Below are 20,051 nucleotides of genomic sequence, written 5' to 3' on the forward strand. Positions count from 1 at the left end.
TTGACATTTCAGTAAAAAATAATTATCTTTTGCTATTACGGTCCTTGGTTTTCTGCATCATTTGATTCACTTTACTATTGTACTTCTTGGAACTCTGTGTAGACCTGGGTTCCTGTGACCATGACTTCCTGATATTCCCTCTCCCTCCAAACCCACTACGTTTTCTCCCTCTTTATTCCCATCTGACACATCCTCCCCAAATCTGAGCATTTCTTCTCAGTCTCCTTCATGGGAACATCTGTGTTCCCAGAATTCCCAACTTGGCTGCAATGGTCCTCATTCGATTGCTGTCCCAGGGCAATTCCACCCACACTCAAGTTTATCTGCCACCTATGGGACACTGACCCCCAAACTGTCTTTCTCACCTTGACTTTTCACAGGCACATCAAATATGTATACCTACCTGCTCCCTGAAATATGTAACTTAGTTGTCACACAGATACCTCACAGCTCAAAGGGTCCAACATGCCTCATTATTTCCTCTAAAACTTATTCCCTGTAATTCCTCCCCCACACACTTTTTAAAATAAATTTTATTTTATTTATTTACTTATTTTTTTTACTTTTGGCTGCATTGGGTCTTCGTTGCTGCGTGCGGGCTTTCTCTAGTTGCAGCGAGCGGGGGCTACTCTTCGTTGTGGTGAGTGGGCTTCTCATTGAGTGGATTCTCTTTGTGGCAGAGCACGGGGTCTAGGTGTGAGGCCTTCAGTAGTTGTGGCAGGCCAGCTCCACAGTCCAGCCTGTGAGCTCCACAGTCCAGCTCACGGGCTCTAGAGTGCAGGCTCAGTAGTTGTGGCACACGGGCTTAGTTGTTCCGCGGCATGTGGGATCTTCCCGGACCAGGACTCGAAACTGTGTCCCCTGCACTGGCAGGTGGATTCTTAACCACTGCACCACCAGGGAAGTCCCTCCCCACCCCCCCTTTTTTTTTTATCATAGCTCCAGCCACTTTGGCCAAAAACCTGGGATTCCTCTGAGAGTCTCCCCTCCATTCACTATCCAATGTCCAAAGAATCATGAAAGTTATCCACTTTTTATCCTAAATGGTTTTCAAAATGCTTCTCACCTTTTATATCTCGTATTCTCAGGCTCTCAATCCCTAACTTTTCTCTTGCTTCTCCTCTTATACTCTCTTTACTCCATGCTGTTAGCTTGATGCTAACATTTCACTCAACTTATCAAACAAAACTTTTCATGGGTTCCCTATTGATTGCAGGATCAACTCCAGGCTCCCAAGATGGCAGACGTAGCTCTCCGTGGCGTGCAGGCTGACGTTAAATGCACACAGAAGCGCCTTTTGCCCCTGCTGATGTGAAATCTGAACATGCATAAACCAGCAGCAAGGTGATGTAATCCCATCCAATTTTCACAGATAATATCCAGGGTAGAAATGTTTCCAAACCACAGCTGAAAGACACATGTGGTTTTATTCGGCATGAAATTCAGCAAGTAATTAATACTCAACTCTGTCATGCTCCTGGAAGCAGGGCCACTCTTGGGGTTTTGGAGAGTGAGAATTAGACCCCCACCCTGGTCTATACAGACTCCCTCTCTTCCACCAGGGAAGGCTAAAGCTTCTCGTACCTACTGCTACGTAATTACACACCTGTGTGGTTGCTGCTTGGGGTGTATGGAGGAGTGTCAAGGATGCTGGATGATTCCACAGAGAGTGCCCTGAATCAAGACTGTTTCAGGGGCTACCTGAGGCTGTTTCTGAGCTGATTTCTCTTCAACACTGCCCAGCAACTGTACACAGCTAAAGACATCTAGAAAAAAACGAATCCAACTAAGGGTTTATAATATACTAAATATGTCAAATGCTAGAAAAGCTCACCTCTAAGACCAACTAAAGGAAACCACGCGAATAAACTACAGGAGTAGTCAGGCTTCAGCAAAATGAATGTGAGAAAAATCTCATCTGGAAACCTCACGTCAAGAGCATTTTTGTACACAGTTGCCATAACCAATGTTATGGTTTTCCTTCCGTCCTTTCCCTTGTCCCTTCTCCTACTAGACATATTCATTTCCTACTTAATCCTGCCTTGAATCTCTCTCCAATTCTGCTTGATAATAGACACCCGTTTTAATACTTTTTTGGCTTTTAATCTTATATTTTTTTAATATTTTGGGGACCTCTTTGAAAAACAAAATAAAAGTATGAAGAAAAATGTAACTACAGTTGAAGTTATGCTGATAATTCAGGGAATTCATGTACCAGCCCCATCCCAACAAAACACATTCCTAGTCCTCATCGGACCTATTATGCCTTCAGATGACAAGCTTCGAGTATTTGAAGAGAGCTCTCAAGGATCTCTTTCTCCTCTCTACCTCTGACTTGACTTATGCAAGTCTTTCCTCACTTGCCATGTTTTTCTCCCAAATTGAATCTGTTCATGTTCCCTCTTTGGGGATGTGCTGAATTGAGTTTGGCTCTATGGGTTTGGTATGAAACATGCCCAGTAGGATAGGCCATTGCCTCCTCTTCATCAGGACCGTAGTTCAGGAAAAGTAGACCTTAGCACTTGCTTCCTCGGGAGCTCCATGGCAGACTCACCCAGAATGTTCCAGCAACTAAAATTCTGAGGATGTTTCTTGATATACTGATGCTAAGTTGCATTTCTATCCAGCTCCACTTGTTGGGTCTATAGGTACTACATGGCAAGGCCCAGTCAACTATCACCCAAGGTAGCAGATTAGGTGAGGACAGGACCTGGAAGCAGAGTTCCCCATGAGAATGAGAGAGGTGTTGTGTTGGAACCAGCTGACAATGCAAGAGACGGTCCAGGTTAGCTGCCACCACAGGGCACCCTTCGGTAACTCATCCACCGTTGTAGACGGGCAGCTGATACCGAGACTATGATAGAATCTCAGCCAACCAAAGGAACTAAGCACTTGGAAAGTGCATTCATTCATTCATTGAATAAACCAGTTTTCACTGTGCTCCTACTAAGTTCTAGGCTCTGTGCTAGTGCCTGGAACATAACGGAGAGAAAAACAGATACGGTCCTACCTTCCTGGAACGTCCTGTGTCGCGGGTGATTCAGTCATGATGGTATAACCCTTGAACTATGAAGGTTAGAACAAAGTTTTAGAGAGAACTTAGAAGGGCATCTAATATACTTTGAGAAGTAAGGGATCAAGAAAGGTTTCTAAGGGCAGTGACATCAATGCTGATTTGTAGATGCAAATAGGTGCTAGCCAGGTGGTATGTGTGTGTGTCTGCACGTACATTGGGGTTGAGGGGGTGTCCGTGTGGAGAGGGCCAGTAGAAGAGTGGACACCTGGAGGAAAACTGGTGGTGAAGAGCAGCAGAGAGTAAAACATCAACAGATGCTATGGAAGAGGTCGGAAGGGCCCCAAACTCCTTTGACATGATTTTTCGAACTTTACACTTTACTCCAAAGGAGTTTAATCAAGGCACGATCAAAGCAGATGTGGGTTCTGGAGCAGCGCCAGTGGAAGTCTGGAGCATTTGTCATCTTAGAGCAGGGCCACCCCTCTGAGCTGGCTGGGGAACCCCCCGTAGTTGGGGGAATAGGGGCCCAGAGAACCAGCAAGTTCCAGGCCTGCCCTAGGGGCCAGCTGGCTACTTGGGAGGTGAGACCAGAGCACAGAAGATGCTTCTTAAACATCTGCCGTCTTGTCTCTCATCTGCATATTTGCCCCTCTTGCCCTCAGAGTAGCAAAGAATGTTGGTCCCTTGAGCCTCCTTTTCTTGATCTCCTTGTCCTTAGCGGAGGAGCAGGGGTGAGGCCCAGAATGGGCTCAAGGCCAGGGGATGACCCGGGAATAAGTAAGTGTACTAATAGCTTTTTGCCAAATCTCACCCAGGCCTGTGCAGCATCCCAGCTCTACCTGGGGTTTCTCAAATCCATGCAGAGAACCTGAAACTGGAAGTCTTAGTGGAACACCTGGGTTGCAGGGCTGTGCGTGGCCCACCTTGTCCTCTGGGTGCCCTGGCCCTGCGGTGAGAGGCCGTCTAGGTAGCTACATGAAGCCGGCAGCCACTGAGTCTCTGTCTTCCTGATTATATTCCCAGGGGGAGGACTGAATTGTTGAGTAAACAGACAGTCACATGGGAGCAGAAGGAACAGGTGGGACTTGTCTCTTAAGAAAACTTCTCATTAAATCAACAAGCTTTTCGGTGTCTGTTTAAAGCCTGCTAGACGTGATGTGCAGAAAGGAAGAGCCATTTGTGCTTTGGCATGTGAGCTCCTAGGAGGTGGGGTCTGCAGGCCTCTGGGATGCAGTTAGCCACATTCTTTTTGTCCTGAAAATAATGTTTACCTGTCATCCAGGCCCGACCTTCCTGATGGAAGGTATTCTGAGAAGAGCATCTACTCCTAAGGGTGAGAACTGAGGACCATGGGGACCACCCCCCCATCCCCCTGGTCTCAGCCTTGCTCTGGGTTGACCTTCTGCTGACCTCTCTCCCTTGGGGCAAAATCCAGGCGAGGCAGCTGCCGGTTCCTTCTCGGTAGTAATAGGACCCCTTCTAAATGCTTATCAAAGTGCCAGGCGCTGAATGTGAGCTCTGGAAATTACTTTCGCTGAAAGATCGCTGGTGCCTGTCCCTGCATTCGGTTTCCAGAAGTTTTGCCACCACTGGGTGTTTTACTGAGCTCTCTCTAGTTTTGCAGCCAGCTTGTAAGTCCTGGATGACATTTGTTCAATGGGTTTCCAAGGACTTGTGTGCTGTGTGTTTGTGAGCCAGGTTGGAAAACTCAGCCTTTCTGGGGGACGATTCCTGCCTTGCCATGTGTGGGTGAGTGTCAGAGGGCATCCTGGATTAGCTGAGCCTGAAAGCCGGAGGAACGTTTGTCCTGGTGTTGAAAGGGGTAATGGGATGCAATCCAAGGCTGGGAAGAAAAGCCCCAGGGCTGCTCTCTGCTTCTCAAGGCCAGGGTTAAAAAGAACAGGAACCAAACTTTGCATTGAATCCAGTAACCTCTGAGCATTTCACCCCACCAAGCCCCTCACTTGGGCAGCCCACCTCCCTCTGCTTAGAGAATTTACTTCTCCTTGTCTCATATATCAAAGCAACTGGCAGATTCTAGTAGGTTCGCTCACTAGTAAATATTCATTTATGGTAAGAGATAGAATCATGAAATAGATACCTCCCATGTCTTAAAGAAGCCTGATTGTAAGAGAAGAGAAACAGACTCTCGAGATTGGAAAGGGCTTAAGGGTCCTCTAGGCCAGCCTGCCCTGGGAGCTCAGATCCCCTGGCTTGTCTCCTTATCGGGCAGACTTAGAGCCCAGGAAGAATGCCCCTGATGACTCACTCTGCCTTAAGCTAAAGGCATTGGTTCCTCTTCCGGGAAGCAGCTCATCAGTTATCCCAAACCTAGTGTCCTCTGTCCCTCCTAGCACTGTCTCCAGGGCCTTCAGCTATTTCTCTGGGAGGTGGTCCATGCGGGAAACTCATCTACTCCTAAGCCTTGTCTCCCTCATTCTGTGCTTGCGAGGCTGATTTTTTAGGTCTAATGTCATTGTCCTATTTTTAGTCTATAGTAACTTCTTTTTATATTCATTCCAATATTTTGTTCTAGATCAGGGGTTGACAATAGTGACCTATGGGACAAACCTGACCCACCCCCTGTTTTACTATTGCCCACCGTCTAAGAATTGTTTTTATATTTGTAAATCATTGGAAAAACATCAAGAGAACAATATTTTAATGACACATGGGAATTATGTCAAAGTACCCACATAACATCCTCGATTTTCCCTCTTAGACCATGAAGCCTAAAATATCTACTGTGTGTCCATTTACAGGAAAAGTTTGCCAAAGCGTCGTCTAGATTTTTAATTCTGTTGTTGAACATAGAATAACCCGTCCCTTTTACACAAGGGCTCTAATCGGATAAGGATAATGTTTTATACCTTTGATGAAATCTAAAAATGTGTACAGAATATGACAGGTTAAGAAGAGCATCAGGTCCTGTTGTGTACCACTAGTGTCTCCCCCAGGAAATATCAATCTAATAGTCAACGGATGGTAACTCCTCTAGGTCAGTTGTTTACAAATTCACCTTGTTTCCAAGGATATCAAGAGAGTCACGTCAGTTTTCCTGTTTACATCCAGAGATACCAGATGCACTAATACACCCGACTCTTGTTTCAATAAGGAGCTGTTTCAATAAGGACTGAGGTTAGTCTGACATAACTTATTCTTAGGTGCTAGCCTCCTTTTTTAACATACAAGATTTGGCACACCATTTTTCCAAGACTTAGTGGTACGCTCTCTGAACTGAGCTTGAGAAACCCTGAACCAGTAGGGTTCTGCTGGCTGGCGTAACAGGTAAGCTCCACAATCTCCGTGGATCAATGCAACAAAAGTTTATTTCATTCTCAGAGTAGTTCACGATTCTTATAACATCCATGTCATGGTTTAGGGACTTTATCACTCATGGCTCTGTTATATACCAGGGCTTCCAAGGGAAAGAGAAACTGGAGAAGGTACACCTGCCCCTTAACTTTCTATCAGCTTTACCCATGCATCATGGATGACAACCTGACACATGACTCTACCGAATGGTGCTGTTCTAGCCTCTTCCAGCCACACTCTAAGCTATGGAAAGGGAAACGAAATCTTCGTTGGGCAGCTGGCCATGTCAGCAATGATATTTCCTGCTTTCCTTTTGAACACTGTAACTCTATTTGCAAATATCTATACCTCTTTTTTCTCTCATTTTTTGCCCTTGGGCATTGCTAACAGGCATTTGTCAGGAGACCAGGACATCAAAACAATTTTTTAAAAGTTCTGTTAGACTTACTCCACCCATTCATTAAGTGATTCTATTGTGACTTAAAAAAGTTCACCCTACTCCTTCAGGTCTTAAAATCAGTCTCTTTAACTGAGATCAATTTAGCAAAGATATTTGGTTGTAAGTGTTAGAAAGCTAACTTAAATTAGCACAAGCAAAAAAAAAAAAAAAAGAAGGTACTAGGGTATATCTAGAAACAAAACCTGGAGGAACCATGACCTTGGGGATTGGAACAAGGATGTAATGGACCCAGGTCTCTTTCTACCTCTGTCTGCTTCTTTACTTGTCCATCTGACTCCATTCCAGCTGCCCCACATCATAGCCCCAAATGCTTCTTATCTAATTTTACATCAAGAGGTCCCAGACTCTGATTGGCTGGACTTGAGACACCTGCCAGCTCCTAGACGAATCAGCACATCCCCAGAAAAGGGACTAAAGTAACGGACCAAACCCAGTCCTGTTCTATACGGCCATTCCCCTGCCCTTCACTGCTCCACCCTGACTATGGATGGCTAAAGACCAGGGTAATGGGAATACTTGCCAGGCAAACGAACAGAAGCAATTTCCATTCTCTACACACAGACAAAGGGAGTGAACTAGGAGATGGGGATTCCTTTGTTATCTGTTATACATCATACCAGGGCCATGCATGGCCAAGCCACCTAGACTTAACATGACCTTTCTTTGTTTTTTTGTTTTTTTTGTGGTACGCGGCCTCCCACTGTTGTGGCCTCTCCCGTTGTGGAGCACAGGCTCCGGACGCGCAGGCTCAGCGGCCATGGCTCACAGGTCCAGCCGCTCCGCGGCATGTGGGATCTTCCCGGACCGGGGCACGAACCCGCGACCCCTGCATCGGCAGGCGGACTCCCAACCACTGCGCCACCAGGGAAGCCCATCTTTGTTTTTTTTTGTTTTTAGTTGTTTTGTTTTGCCTTTCTCTTGTTGTTTAAACACACCTGAAAAAATGTTTACTAATACCAAAGTAAAATATATTACATGGTATGACTGAGACATGAGCAGAGTGCTAGAAACGTTTGGAGGCAAGAGAGATGCTCTGTGATATTTGGATTCCAACTCTGAAGGCTGCATAGGATTTCAACTGGCAGCCCTGGGGGAGGGCGAAGAGGAGATGGGCCGGCATTCCAGGCCAACTAAAGGTTCTGAGAAAATCCTCAGGGGTGATCCATATTAGAAAGGGTGTCAGGGTGATGGGCAGAGTGGAAGAGTTCCAAAGAGTGTTTTGAGAACAAGGCGTTGCTGGGTTTGGCTGAGAGGCCTGTGAAGGCCAGAGTATCAGGATACATAAATTCTGGTCTGTCTGTGTGAGAAACAATCTAGTTTGCTTATCGTCTCTCATTGTAGATTCCGTTTCCCTCATTAAATTCCAAGCTCCTTGAATCCCGGGGGAAAGAAGCTCCTTTATAGAAAGTCAGCTGTGTGCTGATGTTTTTTTAAGTCTTCATAAATCATGTGAGCTCTTTCATAAATCACGTAGGGCTGCCTTTGCGGCGCAGCTGCACTGCACAGATACTTCAGGGTAATGCTTCTATTAGTCCCAGGCAAAACTATCAAACTTGGGCAGTCCCAGACCCCCTCTGTTTCTTGATGGTACCTCTCCCCCATGCCCTCCCTTTGCCCAAAGGCCTCTTACTGTCTTCACTCCCCCTCTCCCTTTCCCACCCACTACACCTATGAAAACAGGAAAGACTCTCTTATCAGTCACTTACCCTTGATGATGGATTGATTAATTGCACTTTAACTGAAATCTAGTCACCCAAGTATAACCTGTGCTTTCAACTGTTCATTTGCATTTTAATCCTTTTATCTTCCAATGTGGAATGAAAGGCTATTTTCTATGCTACAAGGCTGTAACTAGCTTTCAGGGATATTTTAGATGGTAGTGGTGAAGGAGGAGAAAGAAAAGAAGGAAGAGACCAGAAATAAGGAGGGGTAAAGGGACAAGTTGCAAGGCAGAAGATATACAAGGGGTAGAAGAGGCATATGAGCTGACATAGAGTATATCTGATAAATCAGATGTTCATTAAATATTTATTGAATAAGTGCTCCTGGAATGCCTAGATGGATGAATGCTAGATTCAGAAAAATAGATTAAAAGAATTTTCTCTTCCAACTAGACAACAAATTCCTTGGGGGTGGGAAATGTGACTTATTTTTTAAATCCCATGGCACCTAGGATATATTGCCCTACCCAGTAAATAAGTAGAGACATAATAAATGGAAGCCAATTGAGGTGTTACATGCATAGTTAGCATATCTTGCCAGTATAGGAGCCAGGCTTGGAGCGTGTCAATAAAATAATTTTGTAAAACCCCTAAACCTCAATCTTTTACTTGTAGACACCTGGCTTTTCAGTCAATTTACTTTTCACCCTTTGGTTCACGGGTTGACCTCTCTGAACCTGGTTGCACTCATCTGCTAAATAAGTAGTTGGAATAGATCAGCAAATTTGAACCCGTACTCTGCGGAACCCTAGAGGTTTCTGAAAGTGCCCCCAAAGCCATCAGGAGGTGGAGGGGAGCAAGGAAAAAGCCAGATGGTTAGGGCAGAAAACCTCCACCATAGCCCAGCCTCAATCTTCCCTCCCCATCCCTACCACCTGCAGTGGCTCCATGTCAAGGAAAGCAGACCTGCTTTTACCTTTTAATATTTTTAGAGTTCTGAGTAAATATTTATTTGGGGAAGAGGAAAGTTTCAAGACCAGTGCCCTTGATCTCTAAACTCATCATTTCTTTAACTCTTTCATTGATTATTTTTAGGATATTTCTCCTAGCAGTAGTATCTAGTTCGAGCAGCTTCTCAAATTTTCATGATTGATATCTTTAAAATTAGGAATTCAAGGCATTTGCCAAATACCTTCACATCCTAGATGTTAGACTGAAAATAGATTTAGACATAATCTTGAAATTATTAGTAGTACATTTCAAAGTGCTTTCCAAAATTGTTGCAAAATCCTCGCGCTATCTTCAAAGTATTCACTGAATGGACAGCTATTAAAATTAATTTTTGAAAACATCTCTCTTTCTAACCAGAAAGCTGAGTCAGATTTTGTGAGTTCCTGGAGGGGAAACAATTTCCAACTAGTGATTTCTCTGGTGAGTCATAATAGAGAAATTTAAAATCTCATACTAATGAAAAAGAGCACAAATAAATTCTCAATTGATAATTGATAATGATATTATCACCAAATGATAATTGGTGAATTATCTGCCTTTTGAAAATACAGGAATCTAAGGTAAATATATGTCCAACCTCTAGCTTGATGATGACCATACTCAAAATGTCCATATGTTTAACCTAAACTGATGTCTGTTGATAAGAAACGAGGTGGGAAGAGATGGGTCAACATATTACATGAATTGCAAGTGATTTTAGAATTCATGGACACCTTCCTACCAAGGCGGAAGAATTGGAAGCCAAGCTCCAAGTAATTAATGTAATTAATGTGCCATTATATGTATGGTTGTGTTCATACAGTTAATCATATAAATCCAACACACGGAAAGATTGTACTTCCTGGCTTCCTTAGGGTAGGATGGCATCATGGGACTAGTTCTGGCCAATATCTGAACTGGGTCAATTATGAGCTAAGTATTTAATTGCTAAGGCAAGACCTTCCAAAGCATTCTTTCCACCTGGCTTGAGTCTCAGCAACTGGGTCCCCGAGTGCCCAAAATGAGCCTGATGGATGTGTAGGTGTGTAGCGTGAATGAGAAATAAACCACTGTGGTTTTAGCCATTGAGATGTGAGGGCTCATCACTGAAACCTAGTCTGATAAAATACGTGAAAGAGAAATTTGTTTCAACCAGCAAATAGCCTTCCTCTTCTAAGCAAATTGAGAAATTTGCACAAGACCAGACCACAGGCAAGAAAGTGTGCGATAATGCAGCCCATCCCTTCTGAAAAACGTATAATACTTCACTGATTTCTCAGGCTCCCATGGAATACTTAAATACTCTCTGGGAGACAAAAAGAACCTATTTTAATTGAAATCATATGACTTTTCTTCTCCCATCTTGAAGTTTTTAAATGACATGTGTCATATTTTTTTAAAAACAAGACCAACAGAGGTAAGAAAAAAAAAATCCCTGTAATGTTTTTCATTTGAACAGGACTCAGAAATTTTTCCATAAAACTTTATTTTTCCAACTCAGTTTTTTTAAATTTTACAAGAAATGCTACAAAAAGAAAAAACATTCTTCAGAGCCTCCATCTCTCACAATCCTTGTATCTTCAAATACAGGGACAATACATCAACACATGACTTTTTCTAGGCAATTTTGGTGGGTCTTAATATGGTTAATTTAAAAAGCTGAGCTAATAGCTGATGGAAGCAGTCGAATCCCCATCAGAGAATGGCAGAGGAAAGTTCTTTCCCGGAATGAGTCACATGGTCCTCACGGCTGCTGAGTTCAACGGTTCCTGCTAGCTAGAGTGCCAGAGTTTGTTCCCCCCACTCTTTGTTTTTACAGCAATATTAATTCCATTCCTATGAACTGAGGTTTGGACAAGTTCCTCCTTGATTTTTAAAAACATATTAATAGTGAATCAGGATGGGCCCCAAAATAAGAAAAAACACACACACACAACTTGTGCATGATTCCACTCCTATTAGATCATAAAATCATCAATTTCTTATACTTTATACTTCTTTTCCATCATTTAGTCTTACCAGAAAAAAAAATGAGTGGAATATTCTCAAATATATCCTCTAATTAATCAGCTACTCCCTGAAAGTTTTATTGGTAAAACAAAATGGGACATCAGAAATTTATTTGTGGGGGGAAACTCCTCAGGAATTTTTTAACTCAAAGTTCACATTTCCCCCCTTCCCCATAAATGCCCACAAATGCCAAGTACCATCTGTGCTCTATAGTCTCACTCAAAAAGTAGGGAAGCAAGGCATTTAATATTCATGGTTACTTAATTAACTTCAGTAATTGTTAAGTACATCTCTCTAAAATACAGTATTTGAAACCACAATATCTAATTTTATTTTCAAGCTGAGATATATTTTCCACATTTAACCATGGAACTATAAATTACTTTTTGACAATTGAACCTCACAAGGCTCTGAAATGCAGGTTGATGATTAACACAATGACCTAATATAGTCCACTTATAATAATTGCTGTTAAGTTGTTATCAGTTTATAAATTGAAAATCAGACATCTTTGCTTTGGGGGTGATAGTAATATATCTGTATTACTTGGGCTTATGGGAAGAACTTTCCTGAACTAGTGACTCCTGTACACTGGTAGCCAGACCAACAAATAAGTCAAAAATTATTTTACCACCATCATTCTAACAACACTTCTGACACTAGAACAGATGTTCTGAGCTAATTTAAAGAATAAAAAGAGAGATGGTTGCCTTCAAATTTGGGGTCATGTACTGGAACAATATATGTGAGTAACTTACATATTCCTTTCGTGACTTTCCCCTTGAAACCATACAGTTTGATAAGGGTTGGCTGCAGAAGACAATCAATGATTTGGTAACTAGAGGTAGGCTTATGTGAAGGCCCAATGTGAGGTACAAACCACCAAAAAAAAAATCACAGAAAGGCTTTTAAAATGTGATGAACCCTTCTGCATTCAGGATTATCAACAGCCTTTATAGCGAGTGCTGTGCTACACAAAGTGTATGTGGACTTCACCATGACTGTTGGTCTGTTCATGAAACAAGATAAAAAAAAGCATATAGTTGCATATAGTTATCACAGACAGAGAGCTGAAAAAACATTAAGCAAGTATGAGAGGTAAAAATAATGCATCAGGGCTTCCCTGGTGGCGCACTGGTTGAGAGTCCGCCTGCCAATGCAGGGGACGCGGGTTCGTGCCCCGGTCCAGGAAGATCCCAGCTAGGCCCGTGAGCCATGGCCGCTGAGCCTGCGCGTCCGGAGCCTGTGCTCCGCAATGGGAGAGGCCACAAGAGTGAGAGGGCCGCGTACCGAAAAAGAAAAAGCATCAATTTTAAGTATAAGCAAGGATCTGAATAGGGAACATAGGATAATAACTGAGAAACAGCAAGGAAGGGTTGTTAGTGGATTTTTCCATGTCAATATTCCAGATATACTTCTGAGGATGTCCAAGGCTATGTGAGACAGTAGCTACACACATCTGTTTGAAAAAAATCTGTCTGAATTTGAACTGCTAATAATTTATCAAGCAACATCATTTAGCAGCTGTTAATATTAATAACGATGATTTTTTTAACCTTTTATTAAGCACTTTGCATGTATCAGGCCCTATGTTTTACATTTACATTTTGAGTTGGTTATCACTATCTTCATTTGGTAAATGAGGAAACAGAGGTGCAGACAGATTCATTAAATGTTGGCAAATTGTGAAACGGAGATTAGAACCTGCACCTGAATTCCAATGGTTGTTTTGAAAAATAGATGCTATGAAGACATAGTAAACAGACTTATGGTCACCAAAGGAGATGGAGGTGGGGAGAGATAAATTAGGAGTTAGGGATTAACATATACACACTACTATATATATAATAGGTGAACAACAAGGACCTACTGCATAGCACAGGGAACTATACTCAATATCTTGTAATAACCTATAATGGAAAAGAATCTGATAAAGAATATATATATATATATATATATATATGTATAACGGAATCACTTTGCTGTACACTTGAAACTAATACAACATTGTAAATTAACTAGGCTTCACTTAATAATGCATAGTAATAAAATAAAATAAAATAGGTGCTTTGATGGGTTAACTGTTGGCTTGTTTGCTTTCCTTGATTGTGCTTTTTTAAGGCAGTTGGAGAGCTGACTAGGTAAATATGGGAAAAGGGGAACTCAAGAAATCAGGGCATGACCCTCTGCAGACAGAAAAATCTTATTGGAGAAAAGAGAGGACAGGAAAGACCCCAAGTGAAACATTCAAGTTTTCTTTTCCTTCCCCCATCCCCGCACCCTGAAGGATCCTGGTCTCATTGACCTGCAGCCACAAGTTTAAAAATCAAACACGGAGTGGAGCCTGAGACTAAGGCCATTCATCCTCTGAGCATCTACAGTGAAAACACGCAGGAGAAGGCCAGAGGTACAGGAAGAGACATGGAGGCCCACCAGCTTCTACAGCTGTAGTCAACATAGAAGACAGAATTCCATCATGACATTCAAACTACCAAGCCTGAAATAAGGCGGCATATGCCTTGAGCTTTCTTTTTTTTAAATTTATTTATTTATTTTATTTATTTTGTTTTGGGCTGCGTTGGGTCTTCACTGCTGTGTGCAGGCTTTCTCTAGTTGCAGCGAGTGGGGCCTACCCTTCGTTGCAGTGCACGGGCTTCTTATCGAGGTGGCTTCTCTTGTTGCAGAGCGCAGGCTCTAGGCGCGCAGGCTTCAGTAGTTGCAGCACACGGGTTCAGTAGTTGTGGCTCACGGGCTCTAGAGCTCAGGCTCAGTAGTTGTGGCGCACGAGTTTAGCTGCTCTGCGGCATGTGGGATCTTCCCGGACCAGGGCTCGAACCCATGTCCCCTGCATTGGCAGGTGGATTCTTAATCACTGCACCACCATGGAAGCCCACCTTGAGCTTTCATTAAACTTTTTAATATCATCTCATGTTGAGTTCCAGCCATGTAATTTAAATATTCTGCGAGTGCCTGGAGACAGAAATATGCCACGTGGCAATACCCCATGAAACTAGCTGGAGAAAGTCACGACTTATTCCTAGTCATCTGGTTAAATGAAACTTCCTTAATGCACTTTAAGCATCCCCAACAGGCTCCATTTTAGATGTAGCGTCCAGGATCACAGAGGGAGCGGTTTCAGGCGTTTTGAGAGTAAAATTCACACTTTGTTTTCAGCCAACATGCCTTCAGCATCATCATCTAGTACCCTCTTCCCTGCCTCTGCATCCCTAAGCCATAATATTTCAGTGCAGCTCAGGGTAAATCTTAATCTTCTGGAGCAGCACGATGGAAGCACATCTCAGGGAAGGGGGGCCCACAGGGGAACAGACACTTCCAGTAAAGGCCCCTGGGAGCCAGTCCACAGCGGATCAGGCCACCTCTGCCTTCTTTGGAAGAAAGTGGAGATGTGGTGAGGCCCTAATATTTTGTAGGACCAGAGAGCTAGCTGGGAATGAATGGTCTCTGGGAAAACCTTCATTCTCTAGTTGCTGGAGCCCAAGAGGAAATGTTTTTCTTTCTTTAAGATTTCCAACCTCCCTACTTGTTCTCCTTGCTGCCAAGTTGCACACAAACATGCCTTTGAATCCAGACATTTGCTGGGCCCTCTGGCCTCATCTTGATTTCTTCTTCTGGTTAGGGTTCCATGCTGGGCCTGGTGTTCACACAGTATTGCATGTGGGGAAATTGCCTAATAAATCACAGTGATCATGGGCTCCTTATATAAATGGGGTTTTTCTTCATATATCTTCTACCTGGTGCAAAATGCATTGAGGGACAGATTTTCTATGAGTCATTGTGCAATTTTATGCATTTGCGAGAACCGAAGTCTTTAATAAATCAGACCTTTGGAGTCCTCGGAGTATTTTTCTTTATACCACGGACCTGAACATTTTGTATGGTTTGTGGTCATTTGTTTTTTTAATATTCTGGTTGGTTTTCAGTTTGCTTGGTGGTGTTGGCTGCAGACTCGTAATTCCTGCTAGAGTTGAATTTTCCACTCAGAGCAATTTTATACTTCTCCACTGTTCACAGAGACCAGAACAGACATTTCTGCCAATTTGACCAACTTCATTGACAGACTCAGAATCTTAAGTGTGGGTCAAATAATGGACGTGATTCATATCTTACAAGAACCCCCATTGATTTGCCCAGGATCTGACGCTGGCCTCGTCTGAATAACATTCTCCAGCCTCCTCATCAGGGTGTCTTGGAGTATGCAAGGCCCTATCCCACACGGAACGCAAATGTTATCCGTCATTTCCAGCACGTATTCTCAGGGTCAGTAGAATCCTTTGGGAGAGCTGCAGTGTCCACACGAGTCTGAATATCTTTTATCCTTGATTATGTATGAGGTGAAGGAACATTGAGTGTTCAGAGCTGAAGCAGAATTGTCACCCAGCAAACTGACAGACTGGTTTTATGAAGAAAAACAGTATTGTAGCAGTTCTATTGCATGGGAAGGCAACATGATTTTAGAAGGCCTTCCTCATTCTGTTTTATAAGGCTTGATCTCAGGAGAATGACAGATAACCCAGATGTCATTTAAGGATAGCTGACTTTGTTACCAAATGCAAGTTTTTATGCCCGACTCACAGTAAGGCCCAACAAACTGAAACATCAGAGTCTGTAGCAGTGAAAGGTTTATTGAAGGGCCAACCAGGGAGACAGGTGGCTTGTGCCCTCTGCCCCCCAAAACCCCGAAGTCCCCAAAGTGTTTCAGCAAAGCACTTTTAAAGGCAAGGTGAGGGAGGGATATGAGGTTGGTTGTTGCGGACTTCTTGGTGTCAGAATCCTTTGTTCTTGCAGCTGTCTAGGTAGGTCAGGTCATGCTGTTTCTGTAAACCTCCGAAACCACAGATGTTATTTTCTGTTCTCCAACTTCTTATCTCTAAATGAATGGACTCTTAAAGGTCAGAACCTTGAGAATGGGTTATCCTATATATTTCAGGCTATAGGCGACATTCTTTTACAAAAGGTGCAGAGACGGCATGACTAAGCATAGGCAACAGAGCACAAAGCATAAAGTTAACGGAAAAAATCTAAAGTGGAGTCAGATTTGTCCTTCCCTATCACAACATAAGACAATGCTTGCCTGATGTCATACATCAAGGCAATGAAAACTCAGCACTCGAATCCATTGTATATAATCAAACTGATGCTAACGTGAATGCATATTATTGGGTGTGAGCAGAAATTCTCTCAAGTTCAGATCTACATAGGAAACAATTCCTTCAGAGAAGTTGGAGGAGGGGAAATCAGCAATATTTAAACATCTGCTCTGTAGCCCACGTCTTGCCTTTATTTAACCTAGTCAAGTATGGAAGGACTCATGAGTCCTATTTTATAGATTAACCACTCATACCAGGAAAATTAATTCATGTACCCAAGATGGCACAACTGATCACTGGCCGAACTGAACCTGAACCCATGTTTCTTTGACTATCAAAGCATATGTTCTTCTCACTACACAACTATCTCCTTCAACTTAAATAAAGCCTTGAATTACAGTTTTGAGTCTTCAAGCAAAATTTGGCAACCTCCTTCTGAGATCATTGCCACTTCCAGCTTTGCTGCCATTACTTTAGAAGGTAGGCTAAACACACTCCTTTACAAGTGTTTATGTGATGCCTACCATCCAATGTTGTGCTACGGACCAAGGAACACATACACTTAACGTAAGGTAATTCCTGTCTTCTAGCAGCTTATAATCTAGGTGGAAAGACATGAGGTAACCATACACAATAGTTTAAAAACGATGTAAAGTAGTATTGATCACTGCTTTCATTCACATTCATTCTTTCATTCACAGTGGAAGCTCTTTTTTCTATGGCATAGTTTATTTAATAACACATCCAAGACACTTGAGGCAGCTTCCAGTGTTAAAATATACGTGATACAAAATGTTAAAACTAAGACAGAAAGATCAGAAACAGTTCAGACAGACAAGAGACTATTCAACTAAGAGCCCTCAAGTACAACACGAATCTCTTAACTATTGAAGCAGAATGTAAAATCTAAACGGACTTTGCTGTCCTCTTTAGGTCCAGCCGAGGAATGAAGTGTTTGCTGATATGAAATGTAACAGGAATTTATTCAAAGAGATCCATATTACAAGTTGACACTGTCAACAATGCATCAGAACCTCACAGGATCACTCAGGGATTGGCTGTGATTCACAAGAGATTATTTAAGGAAATACAGCAGAGAACCGAATTAGGGCAAACGTGTGGGTGACAATGAAGATGATTTTAAGAATTAAGAGTATTCAAAGTTAAATACTGTAAGTCACAGAATGAGAAAGTCACTTCCTTTTCAATGCTCTTTCAGTCAGACTGTCTTAGTTTGTTGTTAAATCGTTAATGCTCTCTAACACCTGCTAGCTTTCCCTTTTAATAAAGGAAAAGGTGACCTCAGGCTAATTGTTTTCAGTAGGCAGGAGTATCTAGTGATGATCTTGAACATGATTTTGGTTTTGTTTTATTTATTTATTTTCATGGTTTCCTATTTATAACAAGTGATATGAATTTTCTACTTATGGTTAAAAATATAAAATTTCCCTTTAAAAAGTGTTTAAGTGAGACTTGTCACCTATCCTGTTGGTATAAACTCAGAAGTCCGACACTCACAAGTACTGAGCAGGGTGTGAATTCAGAGCTACCTGTAGTGATTGGTGGCAGAAAAATTGGTGTGACTGCCCTGGAAAACAGACAGTTTGGCATTGCCTCCTTAAATGGAACATTTGCCTGTTCTAACAAGCCACCATCCCACCTGTGTATCCATATCCAAGATACATTTTAGCCCTTGAATGCAGGAGATATGCAGAAAAAGGTTCACAGCAGCCCTCTTAACAACAGCAAAATCATGGAGCTCACCCAAATACCCAATGGCAGGAAAGCAGATGAATAAAATAAATGGTGGTGAATTCATACAACAGAATATTATATTAATGGTCAGAATGAATGAACTACAGCCACGGAGAACAATATGGATAGATCTAAGTCATATAAAGTGAAAACAGCAAGACTCAAAAGAGTACGTGCCATTAGATTCTTCTTTTGAGTTAAAAACAATTAAAATTTAAAACTGCACATTTTAGAGGTACGTATTGATGAAATGAGACCATGTACTAAAGGAGGCAACTGAACAATGAATACAAGGTTCAAGATGCCTTTCAGGGGGCAATGGTCAGGGGATAGGTTGTGGAAGGGGGTCATAGGGCTGGATTTATTGTCAACATCTTGGCTTTTGTTTGGGGTGGTGGTTCACAGACGCTTATTACATATTCGTAGTAACTAAGTAATTAACAAAATAAGGAAATGTAAGCCTTGATTGTGTCGATGATAAGAGTCTGTCAAGAACCAAAAATAATGATGAACTCGACTCTGTATTTCAGGTCCAATCGGAAATACAGGGAGGGAATTTAAGAAAAGATACTGAGCAAACTAAGGATACAGATGTGAAGCAGGATGCAATTGACTGAAATTTGAAAAATGCTGCAATAAGAGAAGTTCCTTCCTATGCAGGCTAGTTTAAATAGTTCAAATGACTGGACCTTAGAAGTCAGGTTGAGGAGGGATTCAGAAAGCACCTGAATTGAAAATGAAGTTACCCACAGGGGCCAAAGCAAGCAAAGAATGTGGGGCAGTATGGGACCCATGAGAAAATAGGATGGGCAGCTAAGGATTCTGCGAGGAGGCTCAGAGCATCCGAGGCTGTGATGCGGTCAAGGAGGCATCAGCTCTGATCGGTGCTACGTGGAGCATTTTTTTGACATTGGAGACCTGACTCTTCTGTCTCTTGGTGTCCAACTGAAGGTCAGACTCGGGTATTTACTGGTAACCTACCATTTTTTCAGAAAGAATTGAGGATGGCTTACAATATTATTTGAAATACACCCGAGTAACTAAGGTGAGGAATAAATGAGTTTTTTAAAAAAGGAAGGCGGGGCGGGGGGCAGCCAAACTGGAGTCAGCAACACTCCTAATACCAAAAAAAAAAGTGCTGGCCCGAGAGTTGTCCGTTATACTTGCCACATAACACATGTGGAGGAAACAGGAATGCTATCTTTAGCTGTACTTTCATGGGATTCACAAGTCCTTTCTTCAAATACTGATATTGCAGAGTTCCTTAAATGAAGGCAAGTATGTCCTGATTCTCTGGGAAAGCTTTCTTGAGAGAGCCAAACACGTGCACTGGTTTTTGGTAACCTAACTTACGAGTGGGTAGAGGACCTGCAAAAGTGGATGAAGGGTATAAGCCTTAAACAATGTCTACTAAATAATAGTTTCTGCCATATTTTTGGCAGGAATGCTTTGAGGTCGAGTTTCTGAATTGTGCCTGAAGTGGACATTCATCTCTAAACAGGGAGCTCCATGAAAAGGGAACCTTCCTACACTGTTGGTGGGAATGTAAATTGGTACAGCCACTGTGGAAAACGGTATGGAGGTTCCTTACAAAACACAAAATAGAGCTACCATATGATCCAGCAATCCCACTCCTGGGCATAAATCCAGAGAAAACCATAATCTGAAAAGACACATGCACCTCAGAATTCACTGCAAGCAGTATTTACAATGGTCAAGACATGGAAGCAACCTAA

Source organism: Orcinus orca, chromosome 9, assembly GCF_937001465.1.
Source record: "Orcinus orca chromosome 9, mOrcOrc1.1, whole genome shotgun sequence".
Classification (NCBI taxonomy): domain Eukaryota; kingdom Metazoa; phylum Chordata; class Mammalia; order Artiodactyla; family Delphinidae; genus Orcinus; species Orcinus orca.